The sequence below is a fragment of the Ochotona princeps genome, chromosome 17 (assembly GCF_030435755.1).
Source record: "Ochotona princeps isolate mOchPri1 chromosome 17, mOchPri1.hap1, whole genome shotgun sequence".
In the NCBI taxonomy this organism is placed as follows: Eukaryota; Metazoa; Chordata; class Mammalia; order Lagomorpha; family Ochotonidae; genus Ochotona; species Ochotona princeps.
In genome coordinates, this window is record NC_080848.1 from 14,438,581 (window position 1) to 14,463,319 (window position 24,739).

Sequence of the window (24,739 nt, forward strand, 5' to 3'; positions counted from 1 at the left end):
TTATTCTTGGGAGACAATGGCCAAATTCCAGTTATCTCCCTGAACATTAACTTTTCCAATATCGGGAGATTTAGAAGTTAACACTAATATTTTTGGGTCTTCAAGAGGCCAAATCAAGCAGTGAGCAGCTAACTGCAAAAAAAAAGCAGTTGGTACACTTAAGATGTCCAACCAAACAGCTCAGTGAGAGCTATGACAATTCAACTACAAGATTGGCATTTCTGCAAAGCCTCTCCACTCAGGGACAAGGACCTCATCAGCTGTAGCCGCTCTCCGTTCACACCCTCTGGCGGAGGTGCTAACACGCAGTTCCAAAGGTCAAAGAGCAAGGGCCAAGAGGAAGCCTGGGTAATAATTCTTAGCAATTTTTGATTTATCATCCTAACAATAAAATTGTTACTCATCTTTTTTCATAAAGCAACCTTTACTAAACAAGTATTATTTGCTACACTTGCTGCCCAAAGTCAAATCAAAAATTTTAAATGTTTTCTTCATCTTGAAGAGCCTATTCACATAAAAGTTTACAATCTTTTACATTTTTTCTTTTAGACTTCCTAAAGAAATGTTTCACTCATGAGCTGTGCTCTCTACGTTGTAGAAACCACTTTCCTCCAACTCTTTACCATTATTTACCCATAAAATTCAAGCAGCAGCTCAACACATAAAGGAAAAACACTCACTGCAGCCTCTTTGGGAGTCTAGGCTCTTTGTCCAAAACACAAACGGTATCTAGCAGGGACCATTAACTGGTCCTTTCCTATGATCTGCAAGTGACACTCAAAGATACCACTTAGCTACTATCTCTTTTGGTAGCCTTCAACAACTGTAGATGTGGGATATTTGTCTTTTCCAACTATACTGGGAGCTCACGTTCCAAAATACTTGTGAGACAGTCTTATTTAGTTTTGTGTTACGGACTGTTACACTCTGGCAAAAATACCTGCACAACTTCTAGCGCACCTGGAAGCTAACATACAATTTATTAAAGTAGAAACTACAATTTAAACATACATCTTCAGAAGCAAAATGAGGACTCAAAAACCAGGCTTAATATAGATTTCCAAGAAAAAGAAGTTCTATTTTAGGAAAAGGACTGCACTGTCACAGTAGGCAGACCAGGTGTCTGGGGTCGTTTTATCTGAGACACCAGTGCTGTAGTTCTTCCTGAAGTGAGAAAGCAGAGCACCATTATATAAAATACAACCAGAATAATGTATTCAAAGTGGGACTTACTACATGGAGAAAAGAGAGAAAGGCACTTTGAAACCCGGAGGCTCAAGAGGCTAATCCTCTGCATCAAGTGTCAACATCCCATGTCATTACATCCCCGGTGTCCAAGCTGCCCCACTTCCAATTCAGCTCTGTGGATGGCCTGGAAAGGAAGTGAAGGATGATGGTCCAAGTCCTTGGGATGCTGCTCCTGCATGGAAGACCCGGAGGAAGCTCCTGGTTCCTGGGTTCAAAGCCTCAGCTCCAGGCCCGGTGGTGTGGCCTAGCGGCTTAGGTCCTTGAACGCCCCGGGATCCCATATGGGCGCCGGTTCTAATCCCGGCTGCTCCACTTCCCATCCAGCTTCCTGCTTGTGGCCTGGGAAAGCAGTCGAGGACAGCCCAATGCTTTGGGACCCTGCACCCGCGTGGGAGACCCAGAAGAGGTTCCTGGTTCCCGGCTTCAGATAGGCACAGCATTGGCCTGTTGCGGCTCACTTGGGGAGTGAATCATCGGACAGAAGATCTTCCTCTCTGTCTCTCCTTCTCTCTGTATATCTGACTTTGTAATAAAATAAATAAAAATCTTAAAAAAAAAAAAAGGCACTATATAACTCTAACACACTAAATCATGTAATCTCCATGAGGCAGTGAGTAATTTAAACTCTTCTCTCCTCTCAAAATGTAAGGGAATGGTAGGCCTATTTCCTGTTAGAGGGAGGACCAGTAACTCTTTTGGTGGCAGGGTCAAGGCCTTGGGCCGGCCTCTGATGCTTCCCCAGGTGACAGCAGGGAGCTAGATGGGAAGTGGGACAGCCGGGACAGGAACCAAAGCACATATGGGAGTATGGCACTTGAAGGGGAAGGATTAGCCAACTGAGCCATTGTGCTAGACCCTGTAAATTAAAACATTTTTATTTTTATTTATTTTTATTGGAAAGTCAGATATACAGAGAGGAAGAGAGACCGACAGGAAGATCTTCTGTCCGATGGTTCACTCCCCAAGTGAGTGCAATGGCCGGTGCCATGCCGATCCAAAGCCAGGAGCCTGGAACCTCCTCCGGGTCTCCCACGCGGGTGCAGTGTCCCAAGGCCTTGGGCCGTCCTCGACCACTCTCCCAGACCACAAGCAGGGAGCTGGATGGGAGGTGGAGCTGTCAGGATTAGAACCGGCAACCATATGGGATTATGGCACATTCAAGGCGAGGACTTTAGCTGCTCGGCCAATGCGCCGGGCCCAAATTATATCTATAAAGGGTACTTCAAAATTTGTGGAAGGCGAAATGAAAATATTAATTTTGGCGTGAACAATTTTTTAAATGTATGCCTATGCAGGATCTTCAGTAAACTCACGGAAATGTATGTTATGAAAAAAGATGTGTTGGGCCCGCTGCAGTGGCACAATGTGCAAACCCTCCACGTGCGGCATGCGCACCTCACATGGACACCAGTTCCTGTCCCGACTGCTTCACTTCCTATCCAGCTCCCTCTTACAACCTAGGAAAGCAGCAAAGGATGGCCCAAGGCCTTGGGACCCTGCACACACGTGGGAGACTCAGAAGAGTCTTCTGACTCCTGGCTTTGGATCAATTCACCTACAGTCGATAAGGCCTTTTGGGGAGTGAATCAGCAATGGAAGATCTTTGTTTCTCTAAGTCTTTAAATAAACACGAAAAGTTGTGCATGGGCTTCAAGTTTTGTGATATCAAATGTATTTCTTGGGCCCATCACAGTAGCATAATGGCTAAGGTCCTCCCCTTACACACGGCAGGATCCCATGTGGCCACTGGTTTTAATCCCACCAGTCCTGCTTCCCATTCAGTTTCCTGCTTGTGGCCTTACCCAGTCAAGGACAGCCCAAAGCCTTGGGAGCTTGCACCCACATGGAGACCCAGAAAAGGTTCCTGGCTCCAGATTGGCTCAGCTCCTGTCGTTGCAGCCACTTGGGGAGTGAATCAGCAAACGGAAGCTCTTCCTCCATGTATAGTTGACTTTCCAATAAAAATAAATAAATCTTAAAATGTATTCCTTTTAATTCCACTTTTCCATGAACTTTCTGAATTGCCCTCACAAAAATCCACAATAGGTCACTTAATTGCTGTTCTTTAACCATCTCACCAAAAGCAAAAATACCTAACAGTCACTAGCAGTAAAGCCTCCAGGAAGCTGAATAAACATGAAAGGAACATGCATCACTCTTGCAAGGCATGGTTTCCTATTACTACTGTTTAGTAACTCCAATGTGTTTTGTTAGAGTATTTTAAAAACTGATTTCTAATAACTAAGCCTTCATCAAAAATGGGCCAAAGCTCTCAAAAAGTATCATCAACTACAGCGGCACAAGGTTTACTGACTACATGAAGCAGGTCCTATCAAATGGAACACAGTTAAAACCTGTTTATCGTTCAGTTTAAAATACAAGTAAAATCTGGAGTCAACCCCTTAAATCCAGGGAATGTAGAGACACTGGCTGCAACGCAGCATTTGCTACTAGGAACCCAAAGAGTGCTTGAAGGAAAACAAAAAGGTAAGATAATTATTTTCCTCCCTTCTCACCTTGGTAAAAGTTCACAAGTGAATTAGGCTTACTCATTTTCTAGCTTCAAGAACTTCCTCAATAGGATACTGATAAGTCACCTAACAATCAAAAAAGTGCTCTGTAGGTTCAACGTTAGAAATAACGTATAAGCAATAAGAAAGAAAACCAAACAAAAATTTAGCATCTCACTGAGGTAAAGGCACCAAAAAACAAAAATAAATGAATAAATAAATACTGATGGTATGAATCAGGCTTCCGGGCAAGATGCGGGAACAATTCTAAACATCTCACTTCCACTAGGGAAAGACCAAAGCCTCACTGGACCAAAAAGCCCTAGGGTTAAGTGATCGCTCAGCTGTTAACAGCCACAACTCACAAATACCGATCGTGTAACCACTTAAAGGAGGCAGTCATCAGAGACCACCATCGTCAACACAATACAGAGAAAGATTAAGAACACCTATGTCATCTGATGTGTCCACCAAGTAGTTCACACTTGAGAAACGCAGTCAACCACCTCAAATCATGAGGTCACTAACAAGCACATCAAATAAACTAAAGGCCAAAAGTACTGCATATTTCACTGGAAATCCAACTAAGAAGTTTATGATTGGAGGTAATTATCCAGCATTTATAATACATTTTTTAAGTTCTCAAGGGATAAGCATTTTTTACCTTGCCTTATTTTTAGAACTACACATCACACTGCACATATCACATGACATGATGTAACTGCTAGCAAAGAAAACGGCTCAAACCATTGAAAATACTCCCAAGAAACGTATCAGTGCATGCTTCACAACGTTTCATGTTTACTTTTTTAAAAAGTACAATTTAACATACCATAGGCTTTTTCATTGGAAAAAATGTCCATCAGATTACATTAAAAACAACAGAGAAATGTACTACGTATTTTACAATAAATATATCCAATCATTGGGGAAACTGACAAGAAGCAACAGATAACTTTCTTCTAAAAGCTGCAGGATTAAAGGCCAATTTTCTCTGGATTAAAACTGCAACAGAAATGCTAATAAAACACCCAAAGGTAAGAAACAGTTATTACTTACAAGTATTCACTGTTGTTAGGAGAAAAAAGAAACATAGTTTAAATTGACAGGCATGCACACAATGAAATTTTCTCAATTGGTCAGTGAGTTAGAAAAGGAACTGAGTGCAGCCTATAAAAGAGGGGGAGGGGAAAACACACCCACTTAAGCCTTTGCAAATAGTGATACTTTAAATGACCCAAAGGCAGGGAAAATAAGACTTCGTGCCATCCTGAGAAATGGAAAACACGTCCTAATGCACTACTTTCCATACTTGAAAGTGCTTTCCACACGAAGTTCGGTAACAATCTACAACTATATCATGATTATGCAAGTCAAAGATTATGTAATTTTATCGTTTATTTTAAAATGTTCTCCGATTCTAAAAACTAAAACCACTAAGATATTTTGATCTCGCCAATGGGGAGGGAGAATATTTCTCGGGCCATAATTTAAAAACATAAGTATACACTCCCAAACAAACAAACAAAACCCACAATGATTGCTAGCCACGTGACAAAGGCGATGGCAACATCAGGCCTGTGAATGGAGGGGAGGGAGGCGAGGCTGGAGCTAAGGACACTTCTGGGGAACTTTGGGGACCGCGGGACTCGGGGCGCCGACCCTCGAGGTACCAAAGTCTAGCCCCCCACGAGCGTGCCGCCAACACCCTCAAGTGCAGTTTTTACTGCTAGGGCACGGAGAATGCTCCGGTCACCTCCAGGATCAACGGGGAGAAACGCAGGAGGAAAGAGAGCAATTCAAAGTGGCGCCATCACGTCACCCCTTCTCCCCTAAGGCAATCAATAACCAATAGTTCAGTAACAAGTTTCTCCAAAACCCGAAATCAGAATTCCAACACTGAAAAACAAAAGGATTTTTAAGTAACACATGGGAGGAGCGGTATTTCGCATATGGAAAATAAGCTATTTTCCAAAAAATCAAAAGACCGTCAGCCGGAAAAGAGGTCCCCCCTCAAATAAAGCTGTTAAGGAGTCCAACTCACAAAAATAAATTTCCCTTCCTCTTTAAACACACACTCTCAAATACCTCAAACACGCTCGCCTGAAGCAGACTAGATCTGAAAACCTAAGTGACCTCAATTTACAGGCAACAAAATAATAAATGAAACAATCAGAGTTGGGATACAAACCGTGAAACGCGCAAGATGTGTTTCAGCAAAGAAAGGCCTTTCGCAGTCCAGAGAAGTTAAAGGCGAGAGGCAGAGTTTGTTGTGGGAATTTTTACGGGAATAAACTATGTTCCAAGGGCCGCCTTTTTAAATAGAACGCCAAAGCCAAAGCTAGCGAACGAGGCGGCAGCTGGCGGGGAAGGGCCCCGCACACCCCCGCCCTTGGGGCGACTCCCAGCCCGGACCCGCAGCGGGGAAGCCCGGCGAGGCCATTTAAAGTTCTGGGGATTTTTTCCTCCCCTGCCCTGCCTTTCTAGTTACAACTAACAAAGAGAGGGAGAAATGGGAGCCACAGGGAGAGCGAGGAGAAGGAGAAAGGGCAGCGGGAGGAGGAGGAGAGGAGCAGCAGCAGCACCTACCACGTGATGGAGGAGCGTAGCCCGGGCGGATTCAGCCCCACAAAATGGGCGCAGTTTGCAAACAGCACCCGGCCTGGGCGCCGAGGGCCGGGGCGGGCGGGGGCGCGGCGGCAGCTCGGGCCGGCCCGCCGCTCTCCTCCCCCCCCCCGGCGCCCGGAGCCGCCCCGACTTTCCGGGCGGGGGGCGAGGCGGAGGGGGAAGGGAAGGCGACCGGGAGCGGCCGCTTTTTCTTCTCTTCCGAGCCCTTCCTCCGGCCTTGCTCCGCTCCGGCGGAGCCCGGGCGCGGCCGGGGACCGCAGCCCCGCCGGGAGAACGGACGGGCGGGGGCAGAGGGTGAAGCCGCCCCCCCCGCCCCGCACAAACAAGCGCCGCCGGCTGCAGCCCGAGCCCGCACCCCGGCCGCCACCCCAGGCCGCCTCTTCCCGGCCGGGGAGCGCGCTCCGGCCGCCCCCCCGCGCCGCCGCGGCGAGACCAGTCGGCTTCGCTACGGCGCTCGGTTCTCCCGCCGGCTCGGCGAGCGGTGGCGGCGGTGGCGGCGGCACTGGGAAAATGGCGGCCGAGCTCCTTTTCCCTCCCCCCCTTTAATCTGAAGCGGAGGGAGAATGGAGCGAGCGAGCGAGCGGGCGAGCGCCGGAGACACGGGAGGAGGGACAGCAGCGCCTCCGCCGGCTGCGGCTGCGGCTGCGAACAACCGCGCCGCCCCGGCGCGCCGCCAGGGGGAGCCCGCCGCGCCGCCCCCGCGGGCCGTCAGGAGGCGCGGCCGCCGACGCCTCAGTCATGGCTCCCCGCGCCAGCCGCTCTGCGCTCCAGATCCCCGGCGCCCCGGACGCGCCTCACGCGGCAGGGCGGCAGGCGGGACGGGCGCCCGCCCGCCCGGGGTGAGGCTAACCTGAGGCACTGACGCCGTGACCGTCTCTCGGCGCCGCGCGCCAGCTCTGAGGGGCGAGGCGGACTGCGCGCCGGGGGACGTGAGGGGGGAACTGTGCACTGTTTGAGGACGGGGCCACGTTACTCCAGGGTCGGCAGTGCCCTCCGCCGGCACGAGGCTCCCCGGCCAGCGGGGCGCCCCGCCGCCCGCCCTTTGTGCCGGCAGCCGGCCGAGCACTGCCGCACCGCCGGGTACTCGCCCCAGCACCGCGCTCCGCAGCCGCCGCGGGCGGGGGAGCACGTCGCCGCTGCGCAGGCGCGAGCTGCGGCCCGCGCCAGGCCAGCCCGGGAAGGGGCGGTGGGAGGCGGAGGGGAAGTGCTGGCCCACCAGCGCCGGGCCCGCTGGGAACTGTAGTTTTCATGAAGAAACACACGTCTTGTTTGGGGTGTCAGGACTTGGCAGATCCGCCCGAACACACAATCAGTATTTATGCTTTCTGCCGCCACCAAAAGGAAGTTCACTGCCATGCTAAAGTTTAACAAAGAACTCCACGGAGAAACCCGAATCTCACAACGGAAAGCAAACTTCCCAGTTTGATACCGGAGCTGGTTTAGAGTTACAGTATCTTACCATGTTTCTAGACCAGTCAATCAGTTCATTACTTTAATCCTTTCCCAAAATAGGGCCTTAACATAATGCTGCTTCTTCTAGATTTAAAAAATTTAACTACGAAGTGTAATTCCACCATCCAAGTAAAGCTAAAGTTGCCAAACGATGGGTTCAATGCCCTGAGATTTATCCAGATTAGCTGAGGGGCAAAGGCAGGTGCGTTGGTCTCCTGTTTAAGCATCACTTTTAAAGTTAATTTTATTTTTATTACAAAGTCAGATATACAGAGAAGGAGAGAGAGAGAGGAAGTGGAGCTGCCGGGATTAGAACCAGTGCCCATACGGGATCCTGGCAAGTTTAACGCGAGGACCTTACCCACTAGGCCACGCCACCAGGCCCTAAGCATCACTTTTGGGAGGCTTGCATGGCGAATCAGTCAGCCTCAGCAGAAGGCGAGGCTCCTCACGTGCGAGAACCGGCTGCAGGTGCTCTGTCTGAATGACCCTCTGCCTCTCATATACAGATAATCTCTTCAAGAATAAAAGTGGTTAAAGAAAAAAGGTAGTTCCAACAATTAAGTCATGAAATTCAGCATTCAAGGTATGCTATACTACCAGAAAGATGTAAAATGCTCACTACTTTTTTGTGGTTTGCCAGAACCAATATCCGGTGTTATGCGTCACTTCTGCTCATCAAAAAAACACCCTCACCATAGTTTCAGAACACTTTTAGTCTACCCACAAAGTTACACTAACTCACCAGCTCCTACAGCATCTGCACCTATACTGCTGTCAGTCCATTTGTTCTCTTAAAAATCACACCCTTGAGCACAGTCACGGTTCCTCAAAAATGGACCAAATTACACAAAGAATAAACTAACACTCAGAGAAATGATCTTTCAATCTGAGTTTTTAATCTATAATCTTAGGGGGGGAAAAATCAACTGATGTTTAAGAAGCATACACACACAATTCCACATAAATGGCAATTCCACGAAACAGTGTTAGCGCACAATCCAAGACCAATAGATGGCGAGCTAGAGTTCTGAGCTCAGGATTCTGAAATCTAAATTAACAGAACGAAAAACGCCAAATAAGGCAAAGCCCTTTCCAGTGTATACTGCAGTGCACATTACACTCAAAGAAACCCAGAACAAAATAATTAATCTTACCACTTTTGCAACCCTTAAAATCAACTGTCAGTTTTAATTAGGTCCTGAATAAACAAAAATAATGACATGCACTGTTCGTAGTGGATTAGGAGAAAGATGGGAAGTGTTCATCTTAAAAAGCATGCACTTGGAATAAAAATAACTATCAATTTTCTCCCAACAGTTAGGAGTTCACAACATTCATGGAACTTAAATCAGCCAGCCTGTATTATATTCTTATCTGAAACCAGGCACCTCTGTGCTCAGGCAGTAATGTTTACAAATAAAGGCACTCAAAGGTGAGCCATTATAGATAGAAAAACCTTAGAAAAATGCAGTTCTTAAAATTCCCCTAGAAAAAACAGATGATAGCAATGCTGCTTAAAATCCCATACACATGATCTGTTGGGGTTTTTTTAATATTTATTTGTTTTTATTTGAAAGGCAGAGTTACAGAGAGAACGAAGAGAATCTTACATCTGCTGGCTCATTCCCCAAATGGCCCCATCAGCCAGAGCTGAGCCTATTTGATTGTTTTAAGCCCATCCTTTTTGCCGGTGATGGGTTAGGAACTGGTTAGATATGAGGAGTCCCCAGGAAGTTCCCCAACACTGAACTCCATTTCTTTCTAAAAGTGAGATGGAGAAAAAAAAATCCTCTCCCTCAGAGATATCCTGCCACAGTCCCCCTGCAGCAGGCCTGCAGACGCCACCTCCATCCAAGGGAGCAGAAGGCACATGATCAAGAGTCCCTGCACTTTAAAGCATTAAACTACCTCTACCGATCCTGACCGCTCAGCAACTGCTGGACATCCTGCTACCTTAGAACAATGCAGCAATAAACATTCTTGATTATTGAAACCAATTTACATTAGCTTTCTTAGACCTGAAGCCTAAAGTATAATGATTAATTTCCCATCTTTTAGCAAAAACGTGCATTTTATTTCATGATTATTCACTTAACTTAACAAATTTCCTGACCCCTTCCTGTTCCCATACAACTCTATATCCACCTACATCTTCATCTATATTTTCTCTGCTAGAAAAGGACCGTCCCTGCTCACTGTCACTCCTCCCCACATCTCCACCTCAAGCTCATTTATATATAGAACCACACCTGTGCATGTTACTGTTCACTTTATTTATTAATGTCAACAGTTGGCACTTTATTGCCCACAGTTAGGTAGAATAATTTCTCTCAGATTGTGTGCATATACCAACTCAGCTCTGCAAGCCAGTCTGCAAAACCCTTGAACGCAAGAATTACAGTGATTCCAATTTAAAATCAATCGCTCTCATGTATACAACAAACATATTCCAAAAAGGCACTCTCCAACTATCCTACAAAAGGTCTTCTAACATGCCAGAAATTCCCAAACAGAATATTTTATCACAAGGAGAGTACTATTTCCAAGCTGATCTCAGAAGAAGGAACTGAAAATTATTTCTGTACTTAAAAAAAAATTACAGTAACTCAGAACAAAGTACATTGAAATTCTAGAGGGACAGGAACCCACTTTTTGCTCCATGTCATTGCATTTCTGGAGCCTAACCCAGAGTCTGGAACAAAGGACACATTTCATGAGAATTTGCTGAATACATGAAAAAGGTGTAACAGGGCAATCAACAACATTGGATGCAGGGGTAGCCTGACATTTTAATTCTGCCTCCATCACACCAGCCCTTGTTCCTTTCGGCAAAGTACTTATTCTGCTGTCCAAAATGAAGGTAACAGTATCTACTTCTTAACTTTTATTATTATTATGACTATTACTGAATGAAGCTACAGGTGGTTCTCATAATCCTAAAGTTGGAAGGTTAAATATGAGTTAGGCAGGGCCCGGCGGCGTGGCCTAGCGGCTAAAGTCCTCGCCTTTAACGCCCCGGGATCCTATATGGGCACCGGTTCGAATCCCAGCTGCTCCACTTCCCATCCAGCTCCCTGCTTGTGGCCTGGGAAAGCAGTCGAGGACAGCCCAAGGCCTTGGGACCCTGCAGCCATGCGGGAGACCCGGAAAGAAGTTCCTGGTTCCTGGCTTCGGATTGGCACAACACCAGCCGTTGCGGTCACTTCACTTGGGGAGTGAATCATCAGAAGATCTTCCTCTCTGTTGCTCCTCCTCTCTGTATATCTTTCTTTCCAATAAAAATAAATAAATCTTTAAAAAAAATATGAGTTAAACAAAGATCAGCACCTCTTCCTTAAACTTTAAATGTTTATCTAAAGGGGTCAACACTGTAGAACAGTGGGTTAAGCCACTGCCTGCAACACAGGCATCCACTATGGGCGCCAGTTAGCATCCCGCTGCAAGACCTCCAATCCATCACCCTCAACTGCACCTGAGAAAACAGTGTAAGATGGCCCCGTAGCACTGTAGGAGACCTGGAGGAAGCTCCTGGATCCTGGCATCACCCTAGCCCAGCACTAGCTGCAGGCTATTGGGGAATGAACCAGCAATGGAAGATCTTTCTAGGTATTTTTCTGTTAACTCTTTCAAATAAACACATAAATAAAAGGCTTATCTACAGTCACCAGCAAACAAAATTTTCATTTATTTTCTCAGATCACACTATACATAAAAATACTGTGAGCTCCCTAGGAATTTTCTAAGGCTAGCATTGTGTCACAACAGATCATGCTACTGGCAGCAACACTGACAATCCATTCAAACTGAATGCCAGTGAATCCCAGCTGCTCATTTCTAACCCAGCTACCTGCTAACGGCCCAGCAAAGCAGTGGAAAATGGCCCAAGTGCTTGGGCCCTGCCACCTGCTAAAGTCAGGAACCAGGAACCCTCTCGGGGTTTGCATTAGCAGGAAGCTGGAATGAGAAGATAGCACTGGGAAGCCAGCCCACACACTCCCAGGGAGAGTGCAGGTATGCTCACCTATCCACTACATGAAATGCCTACTCCTGCAGCTCCAGACCTGAAAGTAGCGACAACAGCAAGGATAGCATGAAGTTTCACCAGAACGTCATATAACTTTTAATTAAATTCATCAAGGAATTGGATAAACAAAAATATATTGATAACTTAGGTAGATTATAATGTATCCTAATGCTCTACACTTTAGAATATTTCAAAATTCTCAAATAATTAGAATGTGTTATAAACCAAAAAGGTTCATCGACCAAACATCAGAAGTGTGTACAAAATATTAATTTCCAGGAGAGGCAGTGTCGAAGCAATATTTCCACCTGAAAACTGCATCAGGTAATAAGCTTTAATGTAAGAATTTTCCCACAATTTAACACAAACCATCTTCCCCAAATAAAACAAACATAAATATACAAAGACCTCTGAAGGCAGGTTTGAGCAACTGAGTTGTAAAGGAAGGCCTAATAAAATCGAGTCTGAGGAAAAACAAATGTTCAGAGAGAAAAGGAGTAACAAAGCAAAAGACATGGTTTTAAAGATTTATTTCATTTTTATTTGAAAGACAGAGTTGCAGAGAGAAGGTGAGAAAGAGGAAAGAGACCTTCATCTGCTGGTTCACTCTCCAAATAGCCACAACAGCCAGGGACGGGCCAGTCTGAAGCCAAGAGCTTCCTCTGGGTCTCCCACATGGGCACAGGCCCCCAAGAACTCCAGCCATCCTCTGCCTCTTTCCAGATCATAAGCAGGGATCTGGCTCAGAAGTGGGGCTGGCAGGATTTGAACTGGTGTTCATACAGAATGCTGGTGCCGCATGTGGAAAGTTAACTCCAGCCCCAACAAAAGGCATTTAAAAAACAGAGTTGTTTAAGTCAGTTGCTAATTTCAGAGCTATGATGCTGCTTGTAAAATCTTGCTCTGATGGCTCAAACTAAGGATTTTGCAAGCTAGCACACCTGTTCCCACCAATGGAGAAGCACCATCATTGTTGGAAAGAAACATTCCTTTTTAAATCTAACTTCTGTATTCTTGAACTAGGTTCTAAATATACTCAAGAACATATGAAGCAATCATTGAAGCCATTAAATAAAAAAGAAATCTTGCTATCATCTCAATTTAATAAAGAATTATAAACAGTAAAATCAGATGCATTTCAGTCTGGGAAGGCAGCAGAGGATGGCCCAGATGCATGGCTCCTGCCACCCACTGAGGAGATGCTGCTGGAGTTCCAGGCTCCTGGCTTTGGCTTGTCCCAGTACCAGCCACTGCAGTCATTTGAGGAGTAAACCAGTGGAAGGAAGATCTCTCTCTCCTTCGCTCCGTAACTCTACTTTTCTAATAAAGAAATAAGCCTTAAAAACACAAAAACAAAAAAACTACATTTTGTGACACGCTATTCCAGATAGTCCCAGACGTTTAGAACACTGTAAAGGGGAGACTGTAGACATACTGGGCAGGTTTGACAAATCTGGCCAAGCTTTGCAGCAAGCGTCTGTCGGGGTCTGTGGAGGCACTGAGGTGGACTTGGTCAGCCAACAGACAGACTGGTGGGATCTCCTCAACCCTGGTGTAACAAAACCAACAACAGCTCAAGAGTTATCGAGACCACTCAAGTGGCGCTCTCGGAACATTCTTCCCACACGGGGGTTGCTAAGACAACCTAATTGGAAGCCCACATGGGCATGCATTCCTCTCAACTATGTAAACAATATTAAAAAATAAAATAAAATATATAAAGTCAATACTGGTCTAGATCCTTTAGAATACATAATCATGGTCAACCCCCATGCCCAACATAGTGCTTCAACACAGATGCTGCAACCCTCAAATACCTAACACACAAACTGCCTGGGTGCAATGTTGTAACAGAAACCTTAAGTTATTGAGAGCATAACTGGAAGTCAGGAAATGCTAAAGTCCCTAACTTATCTCTGCCATTCATTCACTAAGAAAACACAGGTGGGCTCGGCAGCATGGCCTAGTGGCTAAGGTCCTCACCTTGATCCCATATGGTCGCTGGTTCTAATCCCAGCAGCTCCACTTCCTCTCTGTCTCTCCTCCTTCAGTATGTCTGACTTTGTAAATAAAAATAAAATAAATTAAAAAAAAAGAAAACACAGGTAATTTTCTCAATCTTTTTTTCATTTCTGACTCAAGACCAACAAAAATTACACATTCTAATATTCTGAAGAAGATAGTTTTGTGTATTTTCAACCACATTTGAAATGATGTACCATAATCACAATTAGACATAAATTTATCTAGGAAGATGTATTCCAAATCAACTACCAAAAGCCAACAAAACAGAACATAAATAGCTAAATGAAATTATATTTTCTATTGTATAGAGGAGGTTTTTTTTAAAAAAATCCTTCTGTGCAAAAGTGGGAGGAAAACCCACTCAGACTTCCCAGAATACCTGATGGTGGCAATATCAAACATGACCTTGATGGCAATATTTAGGCCAAAGCATTAGATCTTTTAAACCGGACAATAGCAATACTTGTCTTGGATTTGTTTAATGTTCAATGAAAAAAGACAAACCCTTAAAGCCCTACCACTAACTCCCAATCATTTGCAAACACAGAGTGCCCACTAACCTCCGCAGTAACTCTGAGAAATACTGTTACCATGCTTACCTAGGGATAGAAAAGCTTCCATTCAGACTTGTTCTCCTAACTACTGTTAGTTGAAGGCCAAAGAAATACATTCCAATGCAGGCTCACTCTCCCAAAATGCCTGCAATAGCCATGGCTGCGCCAGGCCAAAGGCAAGAGCCCAGAATTCAATCTGGGTCTCGCAGGTGGATGGCAGGAACCTGGGTCTTCGCCTGCTGCTTCCCAGGGTGCACCGTAGCAGCCTGGGTAAAACTCCAAACCAGGCAAGCACTTGATGCAGTAGTGAAGTTGCTGCCTAGCATATGCCCCTCCCACTCTGAGGCCGGGGGTTTAAATCCCAACACCTCTCCTTCAGATTCAGATTCCTAACACCTGCCCTAAAAGTCAGAAGATCAGACTCAGCTACCTGCTTTCCTGCTGATCATGACTGAGATGCAGATGGAGCACCCGGCTCCTGACTTCTGCCTGGCCCAGCCCTGGTTGTTGTGGTCATGTGAAAAGTGAACCAGAAGACAGAACATCCTTCCATCTTTACTTTTTTAATATGTATTTTTATTTTTCCAATAAAAATACATATTAAAAATTTTAAAGCCGAAGCTAAGGAGTGATTAGTGCAGGGACAGTGCTATAGATACGAGTAAAGCTGCCATATGCAGCACTGGCATCTCACACGAGCAGACCCAGGGGAAGTTCTTGGCTTCTGGCTTTGACCTGGTCCTAGCCTGGCGAGCATGGCCATTTGGGAAGTCAATCAGCGATGGAAGTTTTCTCGAAGCTACTGTGGCTTAATGGGTAAAATCCATCATTCTATATGGGTGATAATTCAAGTCCTGGCTGCTGCTCCATTTCCTATCCAACTCCCTGCTAATTTGCCTAGGAAGGCAGTGTTTGGCTCCTGCACCCACTTGGGAGACCCAGGGAAGCCCCTGTCTCCTGATCAAATTAGCCCTAACTATTGCAGCTAATTGGAAAGTAAACCAGCAGATGGAAAATTCTCTGTCTTGCCTTTCCACCCTCTTTCTCCAAGTCTGTCTTACACACACACATATATATACATATACATATGTATATATATAAATTTTGTAGCTGAAGTCCTTGCCTTGCATGTACCGCCAGGAACCCATTTGGGCACCGATTCGTATCCCAGCTGCCCCATTTCCCATCCAGCTCCCTGCTCGTGGCCTGGGAAAGCAGTGGAGGACAGCCCAAAGCCTTGGGACTCTGCACCTGCGTGGGAAACTGGAAGAAGCTCCTGCCTCCTGGCTTTGGACTGGCTCAGCTCTGACCATCACGGCCACTTGGGGAGTGAACCAGCAGTAGGAAGATCTTTCTCTCTTCCTTCTCTCTGTAAATCGGACTCTCCTAAATAAATAAATAAATAAACCTTTAAAAATTAACAAATTTAAGGAAACAAGTAGGCAGCAAGGATCTCAAGTGCAGGACTTACAGTCTACCGTGAACATTTCCAAGCAGGTAAAGGTCCAGGAAAGGAGATTTTGAGAATTAATCCAACTGTATGAATTCTACATCCATCTTTCATTCTCAAACACTGGATATTGCCTGAGCAAGGCTTAAAAGTTTCTTCTAACTGCAACAAGTGATAGGTTTTTTTGTTTCTTTGTGTGTGCGTGTGTATGGATGTTTTAAGAAAGCCAGATAAGGAGAGAGCTCCAATCCTTCCTATGTGGAATACTTGTGACTTAACCTATATCTTAACCTCTAAGCCAAATGCCTACTCCAAGAGACTGTTTTTGTTTGTTTTTTAAACATTAACTGGTATATCTGAAAGTCAGAATGACTAAAATAAAAGACTAGAGAGATCCTTTCACTAGTTCACTTCCCAAATGGCCACAGCAGCTGAAAGTCAGGATCCAGGAAGCCCAGCAGGGTCTCCCATGTGAGGGCATTGGGATCATCTTCTGCCAGCTTCCCAGGTGCATCAGCAGGAAGCTGGATCAGAAGAAAAGTAACTGGGACTTGAACCATCCCATTTTAAAATACCGGATGCTGGAGCCACTGGCCAGACCAAATTGTTTTTAAAACACTGGTTATATTATTATCTTCAATGCACTTATTATCCAAAAAAAAAACAGTACTGACAAATTATGGTTTCAACTAAAATCAAATTTATTTCAAGATGAAACCAAGAACACATCTCTATTTTATATGGCTATTATTAATCTGACACCTCAACCAAAGATATCACAAGAGAACGAATACAAATCTAAGAATCCTCAACAAGATAAAACAAATCTAATAATGCATAAAAAGAGTAACACACCATTAACAATTTATTTCTGGAATTCAAGGTTGGTTTAAGATCTGAAAATCAACTAATGGAATATGCAATACTAATAAAAGGATAAAAACTTGATTATCCCAATAGACGCAGAAAAAGCATAAGCATAAGCATCTGCTTCCCAACAGAAGCAGAGAAAGAAAAATCTAATGCTCTTTAATCATAAACAGTCTCAACAACAACAAAAAAACAAGAAAATTAGAGAAATTTTCTCAGCTTGATAAAAGGTATGCCTGGGGCCAGCACTAAGGCACAGCCGGTTAAGCCAGCACCTGCAGTGCTGACATAGACACGGGCACTGGTTTGAGTACTGGCTGCTTCACTTCTGATCCAGCTTCCTGCTGATGGCCCAAGTACCTGGGCCCCTGCCACCCATGTAGGAGGTTCGGCAAAGAAGCTTCAGGCTGCTGGCTCCAGCACTGCCTGTTGTGTCCATCTGGGGAGTAAACCAGCAGACCAAATCTCTCTCTGACTTTGACTCTGTCTGCCTCTCTCTCTCTCTCTCTCTCTTTCTCTCTCTCTCTAACTCTGACTTTCTGAATATGTAAATCTTCAGGAGAAATAAAGGTATATACACATACAGCGCTTTCTTCATAAGATCAAGAACAAACCAAGATCACCACTGTTATCTAGGCAACACTGTATTGAAGGTTCTAGCAGAGCAAATAAGCAAGAAAAAGAAATTTAAAACATTCAGACTAGAAAGAAGTAAAATTACTTCCTTTTGCAGATGACATATTCTCATATACAGAAAATCCTCTCCAACCACAAATAAATGATTAGAGGTGATAAACCTTGAACAAGGCTATAGGACACAAGATCAAAAAGCAAACAGCAATTATGTTTCTCAGCACTAGCAATAAACCTGAGTATGAAATTAAGAAAAATTTATTCAAAATAGCACTAAAATATTAAGAAGTTTAACAGAGGTGGAAAACTTCCAAAATCTACAGAAATTGCTGTAAAGAAACTAAAATTAAATGGGAAGATCCTCTATTCATGCACCGAGGTGTAGCATCATTAAATGTCAACACTGCCCCTAAACTGATCTATAGATTCGATACCAAAGACATAAACCAGTCTTGAAAGCGAAGAACAAAACTGGCAGACTCAGGGCCTGAAGTGGTGGTGGTGGTGTCGCACGTTAACCTACCATCTGCAATGCCTGCATTCCACATCACAGGGCCTGTTTGAGTCCCAACTGCTCCACCACCAATTCAGCCCCGTTAATGTGCCTGACAGGCAGTGGGAGATAGCACAAGTGCATGGATCCCTGCATTCATCTAGGAGTCTTGGATGGAGCTCTGGGCTCCTCATTTCTCCCTCACCAGCCACAGCTACTGCGGGAGTGAACCAAAGGATTCAAGATCTCCTGATCTCTCTGAACCTCTTTCCCTCTCCCCTTGCTCACTTGCCACTCTGCCTTTCAAATACATAACTCCCTGTAAAAATTACTGTAAAATTCACACTTCCTCACTTCAAAGCTACAGAACCAAGAATGAGGCAATGGCATGAGGATAAGCACGTAGATCACTGGAAGGAAATTGAAAGTGCAGAAATAAACCATCATAGTGAAGACAACCGATTATTGCCAAAGGTGCGAAGACAACAGTTCCTAGAAAGAAACATAAGTAAATCTTCATGACCTTCAGTCAGTCCATTGGATCTTGGCTATGGCACAAAAGCACAAGTAACAAAAGGAAAAAACAGGGCCTGGGAAGGCAGTAGAGGATGGCCCAAAGCCTTGGATTCTGACATCCACGTGGGAGACCCAACAGGAGCTCCCGGCTCCTGGCTTCCAATCAGCTCATTTCTGGCCATTGCGGCCACTTAGGGAGTGAACCAGTGAACAGAAGAGTCTTCTCTTCTTTCCTCTCTGCACCTCTGCCTTTCTAACAAAAATAAACAAATCTTTTAAACATAGTTAAATTGGACCTGATCGAAATCATAAATTTTTGTGACCACCAAAAGCTGAAAACACAACTCACAGGAGATAAAATATTAAGAAATCATATAACTAATAAAGAATTTGTTTTCAGAGTACAAAAAGTCTTACTCACTGGACTGTTGGGGATTTCCCTGCTCACCGGCCTAAAACTTTTCTATTCTTCAATTGTTAAAATGCAAAGTTCTGTAAAACCATGCTTAATCACTATATACTGCAAAATTCAAATTGTGGCTTAATTTTCTCCCCCAAAAAACTTTATCAATTTATGACTATTAATGCTAAACAAGATGTAACTGCATAGAAACTTTGATGCAAAGTCTGTACTCAGCTGTTATATATATGATGGATGGTAACGTTGATGCTTCCACTGTTCCTGTACCACTCTGACTTAGGTTAAACTCAAAAACATGTTAGCTTGGGAGAAAAAAAAAAAGTTTATAGCAGCTGGTTGTGTATATACTAAATTTGAGATGTCAAGGAAGTAGTTACAGGATGTGGTTAAGAACTTGCATTTTCTAACATATTGGTCACTCAATACCATGTTAATTAACTTCATGATGTTCATTTCGATGTTTCTTCCTGTTGTTGAAGTTATGCAGTGACATCTGATTAGAGGAGATGATTTTCTACCAGCTCTACTTTCAGACCAAGGATGGTCTCCCAATGAAACTGTTGAATTTATCTGGACAATAGATGCTGGACTCTCCTCATGGTCTATAGCCGCAATGAGGAATCATGCCTGGATGTGATCTGTACTACTGTAACAATATGGAGGAATTCAATACGGGGGGAGGGATTAGGGAGGGGCAATCCAATTTCAAAGTGAGCAAACAATCTGAATATAAATTTATCCAAATTGGGGGGGGGGGACACACAGGAAAACACTTCATCACATGGAATTCAAACTTCATCAAGAAAACATCACGATTCATCAAAAAAATTGAATTCAAACCACAGTGACAGCATTTCACACTAAGATGACTACAGGCAAAAACTTAAAAATGGAGGCCATGTTGTGGTATGAACAGGTAAGGCTGCTGCCTACAATGCCAGCATCCCACTGGGCACTGGTTTGAGACCCAGCTGCTCCACTTCCCATCCAGTCCCCTGCTAATGGACCTGGGTGAGCAGCAGAGGACAGGCCAAGTGCTGGGGCCCATCCACCCATGTGGGAGACCTGATACAGCTCCTGTATACAGCTCCTGGCCTGGCCCAGGCCTGGCAGTGAACCATAGGATGCAAGATCTCCCCTTCCCCTCCTCTCTGTAATGTCTTTCTTCAAATAAAATTTTTTTTAAAAAAATTATTTATTTACAAGGTAGAGTTATAGGGAGAGGGAGAGACAAAGAGATTAGGAGTTCTTCCATCTACTGGTTCACTCCCCAAATGGCCACAATGGCTAGAACTGGGCCAAACCAGAGACAGGAGCTTCTTCCAGGTCTCCCTCAAGGGCACAGGGGCCAAAGGACTTGGGCCGTCCTCTGCTGCTTTCTCGGGTGCATTAGCAGAGAGCTGCAGCACAAGTGGAGCAGCGAGAACTCGAATGAATGCCTTTGTGGCATGCCAGTGCTACAGGTAAAAGTTAAACGGACTGAACCACAGTGCTGGTTCCAATAAAAGAAATTTTCAAGAAAAAAAATTTTAAAGTTAGACAACTACTAGTTTTAGCAAGGATGTGGCAAAGCTAGCAACTTCTTACACTGCCAGCTAAAATATTAAATGTTCCTCGAAATGCCACACAGATTTATCACATCTCCTAGCAGTTGTACTCTAATGCATATCTCCAAGAAAATTAAACACTAGTGTCCAAAGAAAACATGTACAAGAATGTTCATAGCAGCATTAATCTTAAAAGCCCCAAAATAGAAACCAATCAAGTGTCCATTAACTAACTTATGGATCAGAGCACTATCTATCCATAAGATGGGTTATGCAGTCATTAAAAAATGACTTATTAAAGTACCGATATATGCTACAATATAAATAAGCTTGAAAATATGCTAGGTAAAGAAGTCAGTCAAAAAAGACCACTTATTATATGATTCCACTTATGACCAGAATAGACAAATCCATAAAAATAAATAGATTAGTGATTGCAAAGGACTGGGAGAAAAAAAAGGAACAGATATCAACTTTTAATAGGTAGCAGGGTTGAAGGGGGCATTATTAGCTGAAAATGTTCTAAAATTAGATTGTGAGGCACGGCACTGTAACCTAGTGGCTAAAGTCCTTGCCTTGCAACCGCCAGGATCCCATATGGGCACCAGTTCGTATCCCTTTGGTCCCGCTTCCCATCCAGCTCCCTGCTGTGGCCTGGGAAGGTAGTCAAGGACAGCCCAAAGCCTTGGGACCCGGCACCCATGTAGGAGACCTGGAAGAAGCTCCTGGCTTCAGATCAGCTCAGCTCCAGCCATTGTGACCACCTGGGAAGTGAACAAGTGAATGGAAAATCTTTCTCTGTTTTTCCTTCTTTCTGTAAATCTTTCCAATAAAAACAAATAAACCTTTAAGAAAAAAAAAAGATGTTTAAATGAGTAAATTTGGGCCCGGCGTGATGGCCTAGCGGCTAAAATCCTCACCTTGAACACGTCAGGATCCCATATGGGCGCCGGTTCTAATCCCGGCAGCTCCACTTCCCATCCAGCTCCCTGCCTGAGCCTGGGAATGCAGGAGAGGACGGCCCAAAGCCTTGAGACCCTGCACCCACGTGGGAGACTCGGAAGAAGCTCCTGGCTCCTGGCTCCTGGCTTCTGATAGACACAGTACCGGCCATTGTGGTCACGTGGGGAGTGAATCATCGAACGGAAGATCTTCCTCTCTGTCTTTCCTCCTCTCTGTGTATCTGACTTTGTAATAAAAATAATCTTAAAAAAAAATGAGTGAATTTGTTATATGAAATGTATCTCAATAAAGCCATCTTTTTTTAAAACAAAAGGTGAAACCAAAATAGCATTTAATCTCTAACCAATTTCACTCTACCAAAAGTCAACCACTTGTGAAAATTGAGGCAAGCCATGATTAAGCCACGGATTCCCCTTGAGACAGTGTCTGTGTGCCCTGAAATGCCTTCCTGCTGTACCTGGAAGCTCACAGTCAACAGTCCAGTTGCAAAAACAGCTTCCCTCTAAACTCACATGACTCTACATTATTCAATGTGAAAATGAAATGAGGAAGACCTGACGTGTCACTGATACTGTCAGTCACCTAACAGAAATCAGAAATGCTAAGACGTCAGAAAGTGAGTTAAGAGATAGAGGAATGCAAAATCCTACAGCTGGAATACCTGAAGGCTGCAATGGACTACTGTTTTTAAAGCTTAAACAAAAGCAATAGTGTTTTACTCGGCCTGAAGAATATTATAACAGACGGCTGGCAAGGCTTCTATAAAACAGTAGTTCAAAGACAAAGTATTTGGCGTAGTCACCCCAGGACTCCCGGAGGACCACAGAGGATGCCCTAACGACCAAGTGCGAGCAGTTGACAGAACCTAAGCTGCCAGGAAGACAGTATGCTGATCAGTGAATTCATTTCAAGCCAGACAGATCATTTTATTTATTTTTTTTCCTCTGTGAATCAACAATCTTCCTTGTTTGCATATGAATTAATGCAAAGTCCATTTCCCAGCCATCCTCAGTCTGAGATAATTAATGCTGGGCTGGCATTTTGGTCGAGCTCTACCACTAGACATCTATTTGACTTTTGCACAAATGACTTCACTGCTCTCAATGTCTCAGTTTAAAACAAGACTGCTTGACTAACGTAAAGCAGGGGTGTTTTTTTTTTCCAGCACTAAAGGTCAATGACTTAGAAACATGGGAGATACAATAATAACCATAAAATTGGGTTCAAAGAATCACACTGTGTTCGCAATACAGAACTGTGGGATATAAATGATATAAAATTTTAGATGTTACAATAAATGCTCTCTAAAAAAATTAGAGAAAAGTATTCATGGTGTTGGAGAAAATATTAGAGCTGGGGGCAGGTGTTGGAAGTTAAAATTCCTGCATCTCCCCGGGTTAACCCTCACCTCCAGCCTCCTGCTGCAGACCCTAAGGAGGCTCAAGTCACAGCCATCCTGCCTCCTACATGGGAGATGTGGACTGAGGTCCTGGCCCCCAACTGTCGCCCGAGGAGTGCAGCCCTGACGGCTGAGGACAACTGGAAAGTGAATGAGTGGATGGCTGTGTATGTCTCATGCTGGCACTCGGCCTCAAATAAATAAATGTAAAACTCCAGAGAACATACTAGCTGATGATACAGTGAGAGGCGTGACTTGTTCCATCCCAGGAAGACAGGATCTGGATCTGTTTTGTTTATCCACATTTCTCTAGCCCTTGCTTCACTACTCACATATTTAGGCACTCAAATATTTGCTGAACAAAAATAAAACAAAACCACAATCAATATAATGTTATCTACTCAAGAGAGAAGCTCTAGCTACAAACGTCAAATTACCCCAAGTGGCAAATCTCTAATAAACGCTTGGATCAGAACATAAATGAATACAGTAACCTTCTCACAAGAATACAACAAGGGCCTGGCGGGTGGCCTAGCAGCTAAAGTCCTCGCCTTGAACGCCCCGGGATCCCATATGGGCGCTGGTTCTAATCCCAGCAGCTCCACTTCCCATCCAGCTACCTGCTTGTGGCCTGGGAAAGCAGGAGAGGACGACCCAATGCATTGGGACCCTGTACCCACGTGGGAGACCTGGAAGAGGTTCCTGGTTCCTGGCTTCAGATCGGCGCAGCACCGGCCCATTGCGGCTCACTTGGGGAGTGAATCATCGGACGGAAGATCTTCCTCTCTGTCTCTCCTCCTCTCTGTATATCTGACTTTGTAATAAAATAAATAAATCTTTAAAAAAAAAAAAAAAGAAAAAGAAAGCAGTGGAGGGCGGCCCAAGGACTTGGGTCCCTTCACCCAAGTGCGAGACCCAGAAGAAACACTTGGCTTCTGGCTTGGATTTAGCTCAGCTCCAGCCATTGCAGTCATTTGGGAAGAGAACCCATAGATGGAAGATCTCTTTCACCTCTCTGGCTTTCCTCCTTGTGTTAGTTTTGCCTTTCAAATAAAAATAAAATAAATCTTAAAGGAAACAAGACATTTATGGTAGGTGATGAAACACTTCCCCAAATGAAGAAATATAAAGGAATGCTTGGGAATGCTATATTAAACATTGTTTAAACGTATGCAAGATAGGAATTCAGAGACATTCCCATTTTACAGGTAGAATGACAAGCTTCCTAATAATCAAATCCCACACTGAGTTGGAAAAATAAGGGAACTGAAAGATAGAAAGGATTTCTAAGTGTATCAAATGAGAAACCTTTCCAAAAGTTAGGATTTATTTTCAGTTTAGAGAATATTCTGGCAAGCACGAAAGCTGTCTAAATATCTTCTGAAGGATGGTCCAGGAGAAGAGAAACTAGACTTGCCCTAGGCAGTTCCTGTTACAGACAAAATTAGGCCCAAAGTGGAAATACCAGAGAGGCACATTTCAACTCAAGTTTCCAAATCATCAAACATAACCAAAGAGGTGGTTTTGTACCCTGAACTCCCACTAACAGCCCACTAAGCTAAAAGAGACAAAATATTGCAGTAGGAAAACATGGACATTTCTACAGCATGGACATTTTAGGAGGGAGGTGAGAATCCAAGCTACATTCAAAGGACTTATGCCTTCCAACCCTAAGAATGTCTTGTTTGCTTCATTACTTTACAGTGCTTTTATTTATCTGAAAGGTACAGAAACACAGAGGCAGGGCTCTCCCATCTGCTGGTTCACTCCACCTCAACATCCATGAGGTCAGACCTGGGCCAGGCCACGCGAGGAGCCCTGCACACGCTCGTCTCCTGCATCAGTACCAGAAATCCAAATACGTGAGCCATCACCAGCTGTCTTCCAGGGTGCACACTAGCAGAAAGCTGGGACTGGAGGTGCAGTCTTGGACCTCAAATCCAAGCACCCTGGTAGGGAATGTGGGCATTAAACAGTATGCAAACATAAGACTGTTTAAAACA

The 24,739-nt window shown here is 44.3% G+C and overlaps 1 protein-coding gene across 8 annotated transcripts in view; it reads right to left on the bottom strand.

The window, feature by feature from the left end:
• KANSL1 (KAT8 regulatory NSL complex subunit 1) overlaps positions 1-24,739 on the bottom strand; it is a 176,875-nt gene that overhangs the window by 117,023 nt on the left and 35,113 nt on the right. The window contains exon 1 of one of the 8 annotated variants that reach the window (XM_058675335.1): positions 7,237-7,404. The exons of 5 other annotated variants lie outside the window; for them this stretch is intronic. The gene's annotated coding sequence lies outside the window, so the exon portion shown is untranslated. Of the gene's footprint in view, positions 1-5,949; positions 6,317-6,347; positions 6,489-7,236; positions 7,405-24,739 lie in introns of those variants that run through there. 2 more of the 8 variants (XM_058675334.1, XM_058675337.1) reach the window with 2 other exon arrangements.